This window comes from Squalius cephalus (assembly GCF_949319135.1).
Source record: "Squalius cephalus genome assembly, chromosome: 3".
NCBI classification, from domain to species: domain Eukaryota; kingdom Metazoa; phylum Chordata; class Actinopteri; order Cypriniformes; family Leuciscidae; genus Squalius; species Squalius cephalus.
Window position 1 is genome coordinate 49,139,542 of NC_137124.1, and position 14,426 is coordinate 49,153,967.

Sequence of the window (14,426 nt, forward strand, 5' to 3'; positions counted from 1 at the left end):
ACAAAACAACAGTAGGTAGGTGAGAATGGTGAGAATGTAAGTACAGTAAATGAAAAATGGGTAGATGGGGCGGCAACCAGCAGAATACAAACAGATATAACTTTGGGAAAAAAACCTACCGATTATGACATTCAGAAAGTAGGTGAGTTTTGAGCATGGATTTGAATTCAGAAATAGTGTTAACAGAACATGGTGATCGGGGGAGAGAGTTCCACATTTTGGGTGCAACAACACTGAATGATCTGCCCCCCATTGAAGCAAGGCGATGCCGAGGGACGACGAGAAGGCTGGAATCGGATGATCGTAAAGCGCGAGTCGGGGTGTAGGGGAGGAGCAAGTACACAGTGTAGAGGATGGAAATGTGTAAGAGGTGTTCCGACTTACCTGCCAACAGCAAACATTGGGATCAGATCCACTTGATGTCGGGCTGGATACATCAATGTTTTTATAAAAACAGCAAAACAACAGTAAATGTAATGTGAATGTAGCGGTGACATTTTCTATGCTAATTTCACCCTCATGCTCCATCAGGACGATATCATGAGCCAGCTTTTCACTTGACAAGAAATCTCGTCACATTTTGCAATTACACTTGGCCACAGTTTGGCTGGTTAGGTCTGGCTAACCCTGATTACACCATTATGTAGACAAAAAGCATCTTAATTCACAGTCAAACTCGATCTCATGAGAAAACGTGACTATTTAACAATTTAAAATTTCCTACCGTAAATATATAAAACATTGATCTGTGTGAGTGAATGCAGCACAATCGCGAACATAAATGTACAACTTTAAAGGCGATTTTCTCAATGTTTAGATTTTTAGATCTCAGATTCCAGATTTTCAAATAGTTGTATCTCGCCGATATCTTGCCCTATCCTATCAAACATCAATGGAAAGTTTATTTATTCAGCTTTCAGATGATGTATAAATCTCAATTAAACATTTTTTTACCCATGTGACTGGTTTTGTGGTCAAGGGTCACATTCAACCTTTCAAACAGCCTGTCTCACTGCATTGACGCTGTGCTTTTTCTTCACACCGCAAGTGCTCGTTGTACGAGAGCAGCCCCGGGGATGTTTCTGAACAGAGTGTGATATGGTGTTACGGCACGTTTAATTTCAGTGTGATAGCTTGAAGGGCCGTCTGGAGGGGTCTCATGGCTCATTTTACTGCATCATCATTTTGATGCATGTTTTTCCCTTTTAGAGCAAGCCTTTCAAAACACTATTATATGTTAAACTGAAGCTGCAGACATGTGCACTCTACTGGTATATTTTTTTTATCCCATTTAATCATGTTTATGGAAGCCCAATTCTGCTGCATAAAAAAGAACATGCTTTAATACAAATGAATTATGATATAAAAAGTCATAATTATGACATACTAAGTCATGAGATGAAAACTAATTAAGAAAATTTTGACTTTTGTCATAATTGTGAATTAGTGTCATAATTTCAACATTTAAGTCATAATTTTGATTTACAAAAGCATTGTTTAATGTTGCTGAAATGGACTTTAATATATTTTCAAGGGTTCAAATCTAGTTTTTGATTGAATTGTGCTTTAAAGAAAAGACAGACACCAGTTTAATTTTGTTTACAGCTATCAGCTTCCAGGAAATTGTAACTGCTCTGTTTATCCCCTGCTTCATAGGTGTTGCACATCAGAGCAGGGTCTGTCTCTTCCCGTGTGCTGCTTTTGGGAGATTACACAAAGGCCCAAGGCGGTTGCTCTTGGGCTTTTGCACTCTAGAGACAGTGGCTAATGAAGCTGAAGTCTATACTCATCAGCCGTGAAGCCAAACAGCCTGACTCAGGGGACAGAGAGACTGAAACAAGCCTCCTGTGGGAATAACCACACGAACTGGGAGGAAGTTTTCCTTCAGCGCTGATCTTGAACCAACTTGCCCTGTTCAGATCACACACAGGTAACTATGATAGGGAACAAAACACTGGCCTCCTATCAGTTGGAAAACATTACACAGAAGGGCTATAACGGAGGGGAAAATTTTAGCACAAGGACGTCATAACATGGATTAATGAGGTCAACGTTCTAACGTGTGAGTATCATGGGTAATAATTGTATTATCCTCTAGCCTGTAATTTTTTTACAGCCACCTTAATTATCTGTAGTTGCCATGAAATCACATGAAATCATGAAATCACATACACAAAACTAACTCACACATAACAAACTCTCTATCTCTCTCACTCTCTTTTCATCCTCTCCTCGGCCACCGGAAATTCTTATTCTTTTAATTTTTCAAAATTGAGTGTTCACTGGAATGGTACAAGAACTTTTCACTTTTGTCACACATGAAATTGGAATACACACACACACACACACAAAAAAAATTAGCCTACTGGAGTCAAGTTTTTGTGGCTATGTGGCCCTATTGGAATTAATAGACAAAAATTGTTGTCAAAAAAACCCCACATAATCTAGAACACACACACACACACACACACACACACACACACACACACACACATAATTAAAATTAAATAGGGGTATAGGGGGACTTTTTTTTTCTTTTTATTATTATTATTATTCAAATAAAAATCAATCAGTGACAATGCAAACCACTACGGAATCGTGTGCTACGGAATCGTGCTGACCATCATGAAAAGAGAGAGAGAGAATGCACATAGTAGCTACATACATCTACTGTGTTTACGGGAATACTCGGCATATTAGGAATATTCTTTCTCATTCATTTATGTTTTGTTATTAATAACTTTAAACAGAATCGTCAACTGAAATATGCGCGAATTATCAACAATACGACACATTTATAGGATATAAAGGGTCTCTGCTGCAAAAGTGAAAGTACCAGCGGCTAGCGGGTGAAATGTTTCGAAATGTCTCTTTGCACAGCAAAGCACCCGTTTCAATAAAAGGATATATTAAAGTTGATATAGCCTACTTTTACATTTTTGCTGCTGTTCTAAAATTATTTTCGCCATCACCTAAACAAGCAGCAGCTGCTTGAATCCCAGTGCAGGAGCTGTAACTGTTAGGTTACCACAGAAATGTAAGCGGTTAGTTGATTGCGGTTAGTTGATTGCTGTGGTGACTCGTGACATTCGCGAACAGCACTGAACACACACGTCTTAATTTTTTTTATCGTTTGTTGGTAAAGGGTGAGAGACCTTGCGAGCCACATGATTTTTGCCTAAGAGCCAGGTGTAGCTCGCGAGCCATAGGTTCCCAACCACTAGTGAACACACGAACACGAACTGCCGTGAGACTGGGCTTGACAGACAGGGTGGGGGGCGTGGCATCACGATGGTGGGTCTCCATCGTGATGTCGGTCAGCCATCACGATGGACGATGATATCGTCCATCGGCACAACCCTATTGTGCCTCGACACGGCAAATCGCGGATGAATCCAATGTTTTGAGGAGAATGTGCGGCTGTCAGTCACCGCGCCGGTGTGGGTACTCTCATTCGGAATCACAGATTCTACTTTTTGGAAGTATGACCAACATAATAATTTTCACCGGAAAATGTAATCTGAACAAGTAAGTAACATCCACTTTTGTTCTGACCAACTAAGGGAAAAAAGCATTGCAGTAAATCGCGCTGATTAAATCTAACGATCGCTTATCAAACCGTGCAAATTGTACTTTGTTCTCAAATTCTTAATGTTAACAGCATCAGCATTGCGTGACTACATTTAATGTGTATTAGGGGTACCTGTAGTTCAGTTTCCATTTCTGTGCAGTCTAAAATCTAATTGTCATACCAACAAATTAGTTTTCAAGTTCTCTTTGAAATACAAACACACATATCTGTAATCAGATGCATATTTACTGCATTATTCAATATTCTGATGCACAGGGGAAAAAAGCCGTCTCTGCGTCCGTTTTGAACCGCTTCAAAACAGTTCACACCACCTTTCATAAGCCCTTCCGATATTTATACTTGTTTTCGCATGGGCCCGGTTGCAGTGTGTATTTTTCTGTAGTCACTCCGAAGTCTTTTGCATTTTACAATGGGTGAATCTCCAGTTGTCACAGGTGATTGCCATTTGAACCTTTCTAGATCCGCCATCAAATTTATAAGTTTAATTATATCAAGTGCTGTGAGAAAAGGCTATAAATCTCCACCTCCAACATCCTCACACGCAATATAGCCTACTAGTCGGGAGACATTCTTTATGTGTACAGATGTGATGTAATGACGCAAAGACATGCTCGAATTTCCCGCGGAAATCCACCAGTACCACTGGAATTAAAAACATTATTACAAGCTTACCGTTTTGAATCAAGCTAAGGCAAGCAGATAGTTTTGAACACTGGCTGGTTATGTACTTAATAATTTTTAACCCAAAAAAGTTACAGACTGCAGCTTTAAGTGAAACAATGAGAATAATGTGCTTATTTTTATTGTTACAAATTCATTATTGTTGAAATCTAGTAATTTAGAGGTAAATACAATAATAAATAATAAAAAATCTCCCAAAAATTGCATTAAAAAAATAAAAGAATATTATCAGAATTAAACTGATTAAATAAGCTTTCTGGACCCACGCGGAAAGGATGTGCAACTCACATGCAATTATATATATATATATATATATATATATATATATATATATATATATATATATATTAGGGGTGACCCCGAATAGTCGAAGATTCGATGCTTCGATAGGAGGAGCCTGATTCGACTACCGATCTCACGGTCGAATCTTCGCAGAGGTGTTATGAAACGAGGATCATGCCACTTTGGCTATATGAGGGCGCTCAATGTCTGATTTCACATAGAACTAGCTTTTATGTCAATACGTTAATATTCAGCCTATTATGATAATGCTGTAGGCCTATATAAAAATGTGCAAAGAAAGAAGCTTTTAATAAATATTTTTTAACGTGCGCAGGGGCGATTCCAGGATTTTATAAATGGGGGGGCACAGGGGGGACCAAGAACCAGTGAGGGGGGGGGGGGGGGGGGGGGCATGGGAAATCAAAAAATTCAACTGGAAAAACTTCTCCTAAAGTAGAACAGTCTTTTTTTTTCAATTAATGATTATGCAGTCTTACATACATCATTGTTTATTCTTTCAAGCAGATATATTTATTTGTATGAATTAAATATAATTAATCTTTATTAAAGCTATTATTAAAGAGCAGTGAATGCTTTTCTCTTTTTATTTTGTTGTTTGAACAATATTAAGTGTACAGAAGGCATTAGGTTTATTACGCACTGTCACTTTAAGACCGAGTGTGCAGATCCAATTGCACTGCTAATGCACATCCGATATTCTCACAACTGTACGTTCTGTAAAGACATAACCTACTGTGTTTACGTGAATACTCTCAAAAACGGACATGTTGTGTGTATTTGTCCATTCAGACGCGAAAGAGAGCTCAATTCAGTCCTTTGCGCCAGGGGCGTGTCTAGAGGGGGGGCACGGGGTGGCACCGGCCCCCCCTGGAATATGATTGGCCCCCCCTGGTACCCCCCCAACATCATTGGGCTAGATTTACTGTCAACATGACAATGCCCAACGCCATTGGATCAGAGCGCTGTCAATCACTGCTTGATTTGCGATTCGCAAAGCAGAATCTCTGGTCCGCGTTTTTCAAACAGGAGTCAGGAGAGAGACACCTCGACATGTCACTGTTTATGGTATGCACACTCAATTACAGTATTATATTGTTAATTTCGTTGACGAAAAATGTTCGCCATTATTTTCGTCAACGGCATTTTTCACAGACGAACACGAGACATAACTATATCAAAAACAGTTTTAAATGACAACTATGACGAAAATGTATTGACATTTTCGTCAATAGCCTACATTTATTTATTCGTTGACGAAAATGTATTGACATTTTCGTCAACGAATAAAAAATAGACTAAAATGTTAGGGAGGGACGATTGGGGAAGAGATCCAGTCAGAACTGATTTGCGTTTGTGGTAGATGCGCACATTTGAATTGTAACGTGCTGATACCCAGCGGCACACGAGTTGGAATGCGCTTGATGCTGCATGTCTCACAAATCGTTCAAAAATGTAAACGTCTGGGAGAAAGAGAAGGGCAGACATATGGACAGATCTGAATAAGAGTGACGACGCGAAAGAGAGCTTTATTCGGTATGTTTTTCTTTGCGAACACACACACACGCGACCCGAAGAGTGCAGCCCTGCATAACGTTAGACAGCTAAGCGCGCTGCGCGCAAAGGACTGATTTGAGCTCTCTTTCGCGTCTGAATGGACAAATACACACAACATGTCCGTTTTTGAGAGTATTCACGTAAACACAGTAGGTTATGTCTTTACAGAACGTACAGTTGTGAGAATATCGGATGTGCATTAGCAGTGCAATTGGATCTGCACACTCGGTCTTAAAGTGACAGTGCGTAATAAACCTAATGCCTTCTGTACACTTAATATTGTTCAAACAACAAAATAAAAAGAGAAAAGCATTCACTGCTCTTTAATAATAGCTTTAATAAAGATTAATTATATTTAATTCATACAAATAAATATATCTGCTTGAAAGAATAAACAACCCAGATAGCACACGTACGTCGGGCCGACGTTGGCCCGATGTACAAAGTTCCATCGGCACGATGTCGCTCAGAGATCGTTTGCTCATCGGCAATATGTCTCCTCGACGTCGGCCTTTGATCGCAAATGATCTCCGGCCGATGTTTGAACGATGCAAAGCTGTAAATCTTTTGGCAGCTCTGCATGGGTTTTATAGGACCTTTATTTATAGGTCGGACCTTTCGGGCTACTCTTTACATTAGACACCATGCGCTGCTTTCATTGACGCACGCACTTACGAACACACACACACACACACACTCAGAGCGGAGATCGCGCTGCAACACTCACTCAGCAGCACATAAACTGTAGTCAACATTGCCCCGAGACTTAAATTGATAAAATAGCTTTGATACTGAACACATGCAACTTTCATCCCTCAAAATGGCCATATTCAAGAAAAAAAAGTGGAGTAGTTTTACACTTCCATCTTACCTCGCACTCTTTCAACGTTAAACTGATGAAACACATGCTCTGCTTCTGTGAACAGTAAACCCCGCCTTCTATGATTTGATTGGCTATCTATTTGGATGGTCTCTGTAAGGTAGACCAGCCTAAAATGTAAGTTTTAAACCTTTTTGCCAACCTAAAAACAGAGCGGAGCAAGAATTTCCAATATTGAATTTCCAGTTTGGCTATTTCTAACTATTGACATACTATTGTTATTATTGACGTATAATTATACACTGCAAAAAATGCTTTTCTTACTTAGTATTTTTGTGTTGTTTCCAGTCCAAATATCTGAACATTCTTAAATCAAGAAAAATAACATAAGAAATTCTATTTTGTTTTCAGATAAACAAAGTAATTTAAGTAATTTTTGCTTAAAACAAGATAAATTATCTGCCAGTGGGGTAAGAAAAAATAATCTTGTTTTCCAATTGAATCAAGATTAATTTTTCTTACCCCACTGGCAGATAATTTAGCTTGTTTTAAGCAAAAATTACTTAAATTACTCTGTTTATCTGAAAACAAAATAGAATTTCTTATGTCATTTTACTTCTCTAGTAAATGCTTCTTGATTTAAGAATTTTTAGATATTTGGACTGGAAACAACACAAAAATACTAAGTAAGAAAAGCATGTTTTGCAGTGTAGGACTTGTCCCCCTCAATGTCTATGTACGTATATACAGCCCTGGAGTTACTTGACTATCCAATATGAAAAAAGTAGGCTATACTGACATTGAAAAATATCTTCTTAATTTTGTGTGTAACTGTCTCTAGTATAATGAACAGACACAATTCAAGTTAAGACATTTTAATGACACCAGAAAGAACTCCAGTAGAAAAGGGATCAAAAAGGAACAGCAACAATGTAGAGAAGGATTCTTCCTGGCAACCTGTAACAGAGTGAAAAACAATGAGAAAAAGCAGTTAGGACTAAAGCTAAGAATAAAATTGTCATTACACTGAATAATATAATTAAAAATCTAACAACAATCAAAGGTACATCAGCTGGCAAACCATTTAATAGTTTAATAGGTTTAATAGTCTATTTAAAGGGAATGATTGTTGTGGGGAGTTTGCTCAAACTATGGCAGCGATACAGCGAATAGTTGTGCTAAAAGACGGCGCCGTCCGCGGAGTGCTTTCAAAGGCCAGTGAAAGCATACTGTCAGTTAAATTGTAAGTAGATGCTAACTGTTTCTCATGGGTTCGTATGGTATTTTAAACATTTACAGGGGTAAGTCTGTGATTTTATTGCCATCCGTATCCATAATGTCAGTGTTTATTTTCACCCAACCCGCGTACATTTCTTAATTGCTTTTATAAAGAACACCGCTTTCTCAGTTAACGCAGTGAAGCAGCCCCTGCACGAGAGAATAATTGATTCTCGAACCACCGATATCAGCAGATTCAGCAGCATCGCCACGGGTAGCACTGGGTAACGTCACACGTAAGAAGGAATATCTTTAGCAGCTTTCTAAGGTATACACGCCGGAACACGCCTATAAATGGTATACCTTTAGTTAAGTTATACCTTAAGAGTCTTCGTAGCATGCTAAGAGACAACGCTATCGGGAAACCCAGCCCAGGTGTTTATGAATGAGACACTGAATTAATTGGTTTTAAAAGTGTTTGAATTAATGATTCAATTGAGTATCTTTTTTTTTAAGTAGACTGAAACATGTTATTCTGATGTATGTTATCGTGGTCTCCATTTTAAACAAAACAAAAATGATTTTAAACCAAATAGATTCTCAGTTTATCCTGAATTAGGAGCCGTTCACATATCGCGTCTAAAAACGTGTGGAAAGCGCTCTCTCCTTTCTACAAGCTCTTGCGCTCCCATGGCGTCTGTCGTTGCTATGCAACCATGAACTGCGCTCTCCATGATGACGAGGAAGTATCAGCAAAGGATTAATTGATTTCTAGCCCTTGCATTAGCTTTACTACTAGATATATTTATGGAGATGAGAAATAAAAACTCGCCCTGTACAGCTATGATCGGCTGTTCGGCCGAGTTTTCCATGTTGTTACGGAAAGGCCAAAGCTGATCGGTTGGTTTTTGTCACATGACCTGCGGTGCGCTTGTGGCATTCTGAAAAGTTGAGATGTTTTCATCTCGCTGTGGCATATGCGTGCCTGGAAAAACGAGCACGCCGCATCGCATGCGCGTCACTTCTATTATGGTATTACACTTCTACTATGGTTTGTTTGGGTTCATTCCAAATATCAACAGTTTCCAACAGCGTTTTTGAAATATTGCTTACCCCACCTTAATATCTGGCAGTTTTTTTATGTCCATCTATAGTTGCCATCATCTGAAGTCTTCACAAGTGAGGCTGGATCCAAACTGGAGCTGCTATAATCTCTAGTGAACTTGCTGAGCATCCTGAGATAGAAACAGGGAAGCAACAGGAGAAAGATTAGCATAGCTGCAGTTCATATTATTTCAGGCAAAAGATGATCATGTGCACTTTTTACTATTTCATCACATATTAACTGTAAAACAAGATTATGAGATGTGTTAATTGAATGCTTGGCTAAAGAGTTGTGTCTTTAGTCTAGATTTAAATTGGGAGAGTGTGTCTGAGCCCCGAACATTATCAGGAAGGTTATTTATGAAAGTAAAAGAGTAGCAAAACTCAAGAGCATAAAGATGTGAATTTGAGAACTTGTCCCCTGTAAAATACCAAAGTTCAAAGTTGAATTTAGAGATTTGCACTTGCAGAACGTGACTTAACGCATAGACAGTGATATTAAAATAAATAAATGATAACTCTGTAAACACCATACTAATTAAAAATAGACTACTATGTACAGTTAAGCGTTTTCCTCACATAGAAAACTGGTAGAAAACACTTAAAGGTTGCATGGTATGAAAATTTCACTTTATGAGGTTTTTTAACATTAATATGAGTTCCCCTAGCCTGCCTATGGTCCCCCAGTGGCTAGAAATTGTGATAGGTGTAAACCAAGCCCTGGGTATCCTGCTACGCCTTTGAGAAAATGAAAGCTGGTAATAATCATACATTTTTCTTGAGCGTCAAATCATCAAATTAGAATGATTTCTGAAAGATCATATGAAGCTGTGATGCTGAAAATTCAGTTTTGATCACAGGAATTAATTACATTTTACAATATATTCACATAGAAAACAGTTATTTAAAATTTGTTATATTATTTCACAATATTATTGTTTTTAATGCTGTCTTGGTGAACATAAGAGACTTCTTTCAAAACATAATTTTTTTGCCAACACAATTAGTGTATGTTTGACATTAGTGTATGTTTGAAGTTTTACTTACTAATCATATGGTTCATAGCGCCTTAGAGATGATGATCAGCCCAACTCTGCTACGGTGGAGGCAAGGGCATCAACATTGAAGGATCTAGGAACACAACACACCATTTGTCACAGAGCCAACAATATTATTATATAATGGCAGGTTTATTACAAGTAAGAAGCTATAGCTAAGCTATATTATATATAAGCTACAGCAGAGGTGAAATGCTTTTCTGAGATGAGTTTCTGAATCTATTTGACCTGCATCTGGGCATGGAGTACCTACGGCCTGAGGGAAGTAGCTTGAACTGGCAGGACAAAGGATGACTAGGGTCAGCTGCAATAGATAGTGCCTTCTTTGCCACTCTGTTGGAGTAGCTGCTAAATGTGTGAGAGAGGGGGAAAGTTAAAACCTGCAATCTTGCTACACGTCCTAACAATACTCTCTAATCGTTTTTTGTAGACAAGGAACCAAACCAGCAGATAAAACAGAAGGTTAAAACAGACTGAATAAAACAAGAATAAAACATTCTCATCAAAGTGGGGTCAATGTTAAAATTCCTCAGTCTACGGTAAAAATACATTCGCTGCTGGGCTTTGGCACAAACAGCATCAGTGTGTGATTCAAAACATAGCTTACTATCAATTATTGTGCCAAGGTTGTATTCTTGTATTATCTCAATAGGTTATGATAGTAAGGGGAAGAGGGGGCCTCTGTTTCCTAAAATCAGTAATTAATTCTTTAGTTTTGGATTTCCTAACGTTACCTACCTACCTGTATTTCCTACTTCTCCAGCAGTAGCTTTCTTCAGAAATGTTGAAGTCGTGGAGCTTTCCCTCTGTTATGAGTTATTTTGTTGCTGCTGAAATCACAGAACATTTTTTTTAATCAATATTTGTTTACCATTGATCTAGTTTCAACCATGTAACTTGTGTAAGTGTAAGTTCTCCATGTAAGTGACGTCACCGATTACATACGTTTATGTTTACGTTTGTGTAAAATAAATTAGCTCACTTCCAAGTAAAACCTTTACAAAACCTCTCATATACACATAAGAGGTGATTAAAAGCCCAAACTTTCATAAACAAAAGCTCAACCGAGTTAACGTTAACTTAGCTTAACTTAGCTGCTAACGTTACCTTCTCTGAAAACGGTTGAGATGCTAACGGACTTTTTCCGAAGACACAAAGCCATGTCTATAAAAGTAAATATTCAACATAAGCGTATCAATTACAAGTAAGAGAAGTGTCAAGAACAGTTGTGTGTATTATCCGTGTGATTTTAGAGACTTATATCACCTGAAAGCAGTGAATTTGAAAACAACAGCGAGAGAGGGAGTTTTCCTGCTTACCAGTCGCAGTGGTCCCGCGGCGTTTCCATGGCAACTCTGCGCCGCGGCCGCTCCAGTGTTTGAAAGCGACTTGAAAGTTCACAAGCACAACGCGACATCGGCCTCCCGTATAGTGGGCCGACCTAAAGCCGACGTAACGGAGCTGGGAAATAGAGCACTGACTGACAAGAGATCTGCCTACGCCTGGCCGACGCCTTTGCGATGTTATAGGGAGGGAGGCCGACGCTCGATGTTGGGCCAACGTCGGCCCGACGTACGTGTGCTATCTGGGAATGATGTATGTAAGACTGCATAATCATTAATTGAAAAAAAAAGACTGTTCTACTTTAGGAGAAGTTTTTCCAGTTGAATTTTTTGATTTCCCATGCCCCCCCCCCCCCCCCCCCCCCCCCCCCCCCCCCCCCCTCACTGGTTCTTGGTCCCCCCTGTGCCCCCCCATTTATAAAATCCTGGAATCGCCCCTGCTTTGCGCGCAGCGCGCTTAGCTGTCTAACGTTATGCAGGGCTGCACTCTTCGGGTCGCGTGTGTGTGTGTTCGCAAAGAAAAACATACCGAATAAAGCTCTCTTTCGCGTCGTCACTCTTATTCAGATCTGTCCATATGTCTGCCCTTCTCTTTCTCCCAGACGTTTACATTTTTGAACGATTTGTGAGACATGCAGCATCAAGCGCATTCCAACTCGTGTGCCGCTGGGTATCAGCACGTTACAATTCAAATGTGCGCATCTACCACAAACGCAAATCAGTTCTGACTGGATCTCTTCCCCAATCGTCCCTCCCTAACATTTTAGTCTATTTTTTATTCGTTGACGAAAATGTCAATACATTTTCGTCAACGAATAAATAAATGTAGGCTATTGACGAAAATGTCAATACATTTTCGTCATAGTTGTCATTTAAAACTGTTTTTGATATAGTTATGTCTCGTGTTCGTCTGTGAAAAATGCCGTTGACGAAAATAATGGCGAACATTTTTCGTCAACGAAATTAACAATATAATACTGTAATTGAGTGTGCATACCATAAACAGTGACATGTCGAGGTGTCTCTCTCCTGACTCCTGTTTGAAAAACGCGGACCAGAGATTCTGCTTTGCGAATCGCAAATCAAGCAGTGATTGACAGCGCTCTGATCCAATGGCGTTGGGCATTGTCATGTTGACAGTAAATCTAGCCCAATGATGTTGGGGGGGCACCAGGGGGGGCCAATCATATTCCAGGGGGGGCCGGTGCCACCCCGTGCCCCCCCTCTAGACACGCCCCTGAACGTGCGTGAATAAATCCAAACACCCCGTGACAGATTTAAGTTTCACTTTCAATCCGTGACCGACAGAGGAGTGTCTACGCGGCAAAGATTTAAATCTTTAACAATGTCTGGGATAAGAAAATCCAATATGTGGATGTACACCATCAGAAAGGATATTCTCCAAGGCTGGATTTAGCATCAGGAAAACCATGATCGCACTTCTGCCGGCCAACGTTAACATGTTTCACGCATTGACTGGGTTTCACGTTAGAATGTATTTTATCCGCGCGCACAATTTGAAAATACCGAACGGACAGACAGAGTGAAAGACTGGATTTGTTCTCTCGATCAGGTAGGGACGGGTACAAGTGATTTCAAAACTTTTCAGCCGGTTCTAATTTTATTTTTGGATGCTGTGAACATTTTTAGCTAAAAAGACTGCCTCTCCAGTTTAGCATTTATTGTTGTTTCTGCAATTAAAAAGACAAAGTTGAAAATTCTGGCTACTATCATTATTTTAATAATTTCTTTATTTTTATTTTATTTATTAATCTGTCAGGGTTATCTAATCTAACTATTTGTGGCTTGTGTTTTGAATATATGTTCCCCTGCACTTTAGGCATTTTGCACACATTTGCTCCTCATCCTGTGACTTGATTCTGATTTATTTCGTTTTGTATTTTTATTTATTAGAAAGGTATATTCTGTTCTAATTTAATTTAGTAAATTAATTGTTTATTTTTTCGGTGCATCGATGTTGTGCTGTAGGCTGGCCTGCTCGCACAGGTAATTTAGCCGATTTAATTTGATTTGCATGTGAAATGCAAATCTGCAGTGTGGCCTTTCTGGAGTTATTTATGTTATTTCTTAGTTTTATCAAAAATGTTTTTATACATTTTCTTCTATATCTTTGTGTGATTTTCTGTACATCGCGGCTTTGAAACGTTAAAGCCCCGCCCCCAGCCCCACCTCCATACACATGATTCGACTATTAGTCGACTATAGGCAAGACATGACGATTCTGATTCGACTATGAAAATCCATAGTCGGGACAGCCCTAGTATATATATATATATATATATATATATGTATATATATATATATATATATATATATATATATATATATATATATATATATATATATATATATAGTTATTTTAGTTTGTAAAGTTTTAGATATGGATATTTTTCTCACAAGCGCATCACTTTGCTTCAGAAGACCTTCATTAACTCCCCGGGAGTCGTGTGGAGTACTTTTATGATGGATGGATGCACTTTTTTTGGACTTTTTTTTTGTAATATCAACACTCATTCACTGCCATGATAAAGTTTGGAAGAGCCAGGACATTTTTTAATACAACTCCGATTATATTCGTCTGAAAGAAGAAAGTCATATACACCAAGGATGGCTTGAGGGTGAGTAAATCATAGAGTAATTTTATTTTTGGGTGAACTATCCCTAACTCGTTGGCGAGTGTCAATCGCCAGTTGCCCGTTAAAACAGACCCGATAAAGTCTAATTAGCTGCAA

The 14,426-nt window shown here is 38.9% G+C and overlaps 2 long non-coding RNA genes across 2 annotated transcripts in view; one reads left to right on the forward strand and one right to left on the reverse strand.

Moving 5' to 3' along the window:
• Positions 1-14,426, forward strand: part of LOC307155625 — an 821,100-nt gene that overhangs the window by 429,955 nt on the left and 376,719 nt on the right. The gene's annotated exons all lie outside the window — the stretch shown is intronic.
• LOC307155629 lies at positions 7,858-10,353 on the reverse strand. Its single transcript, XR_013820547.1, has 3 exons — positions 10,320-10,353; positions 9,287-9,403; positions 7,858-7,907 (listed from the first exon to the last, which is right to left on the reverse strand). It is a non-coding gene; the product is annotated as an uncharacterized lncRNA (long non-coding RNA).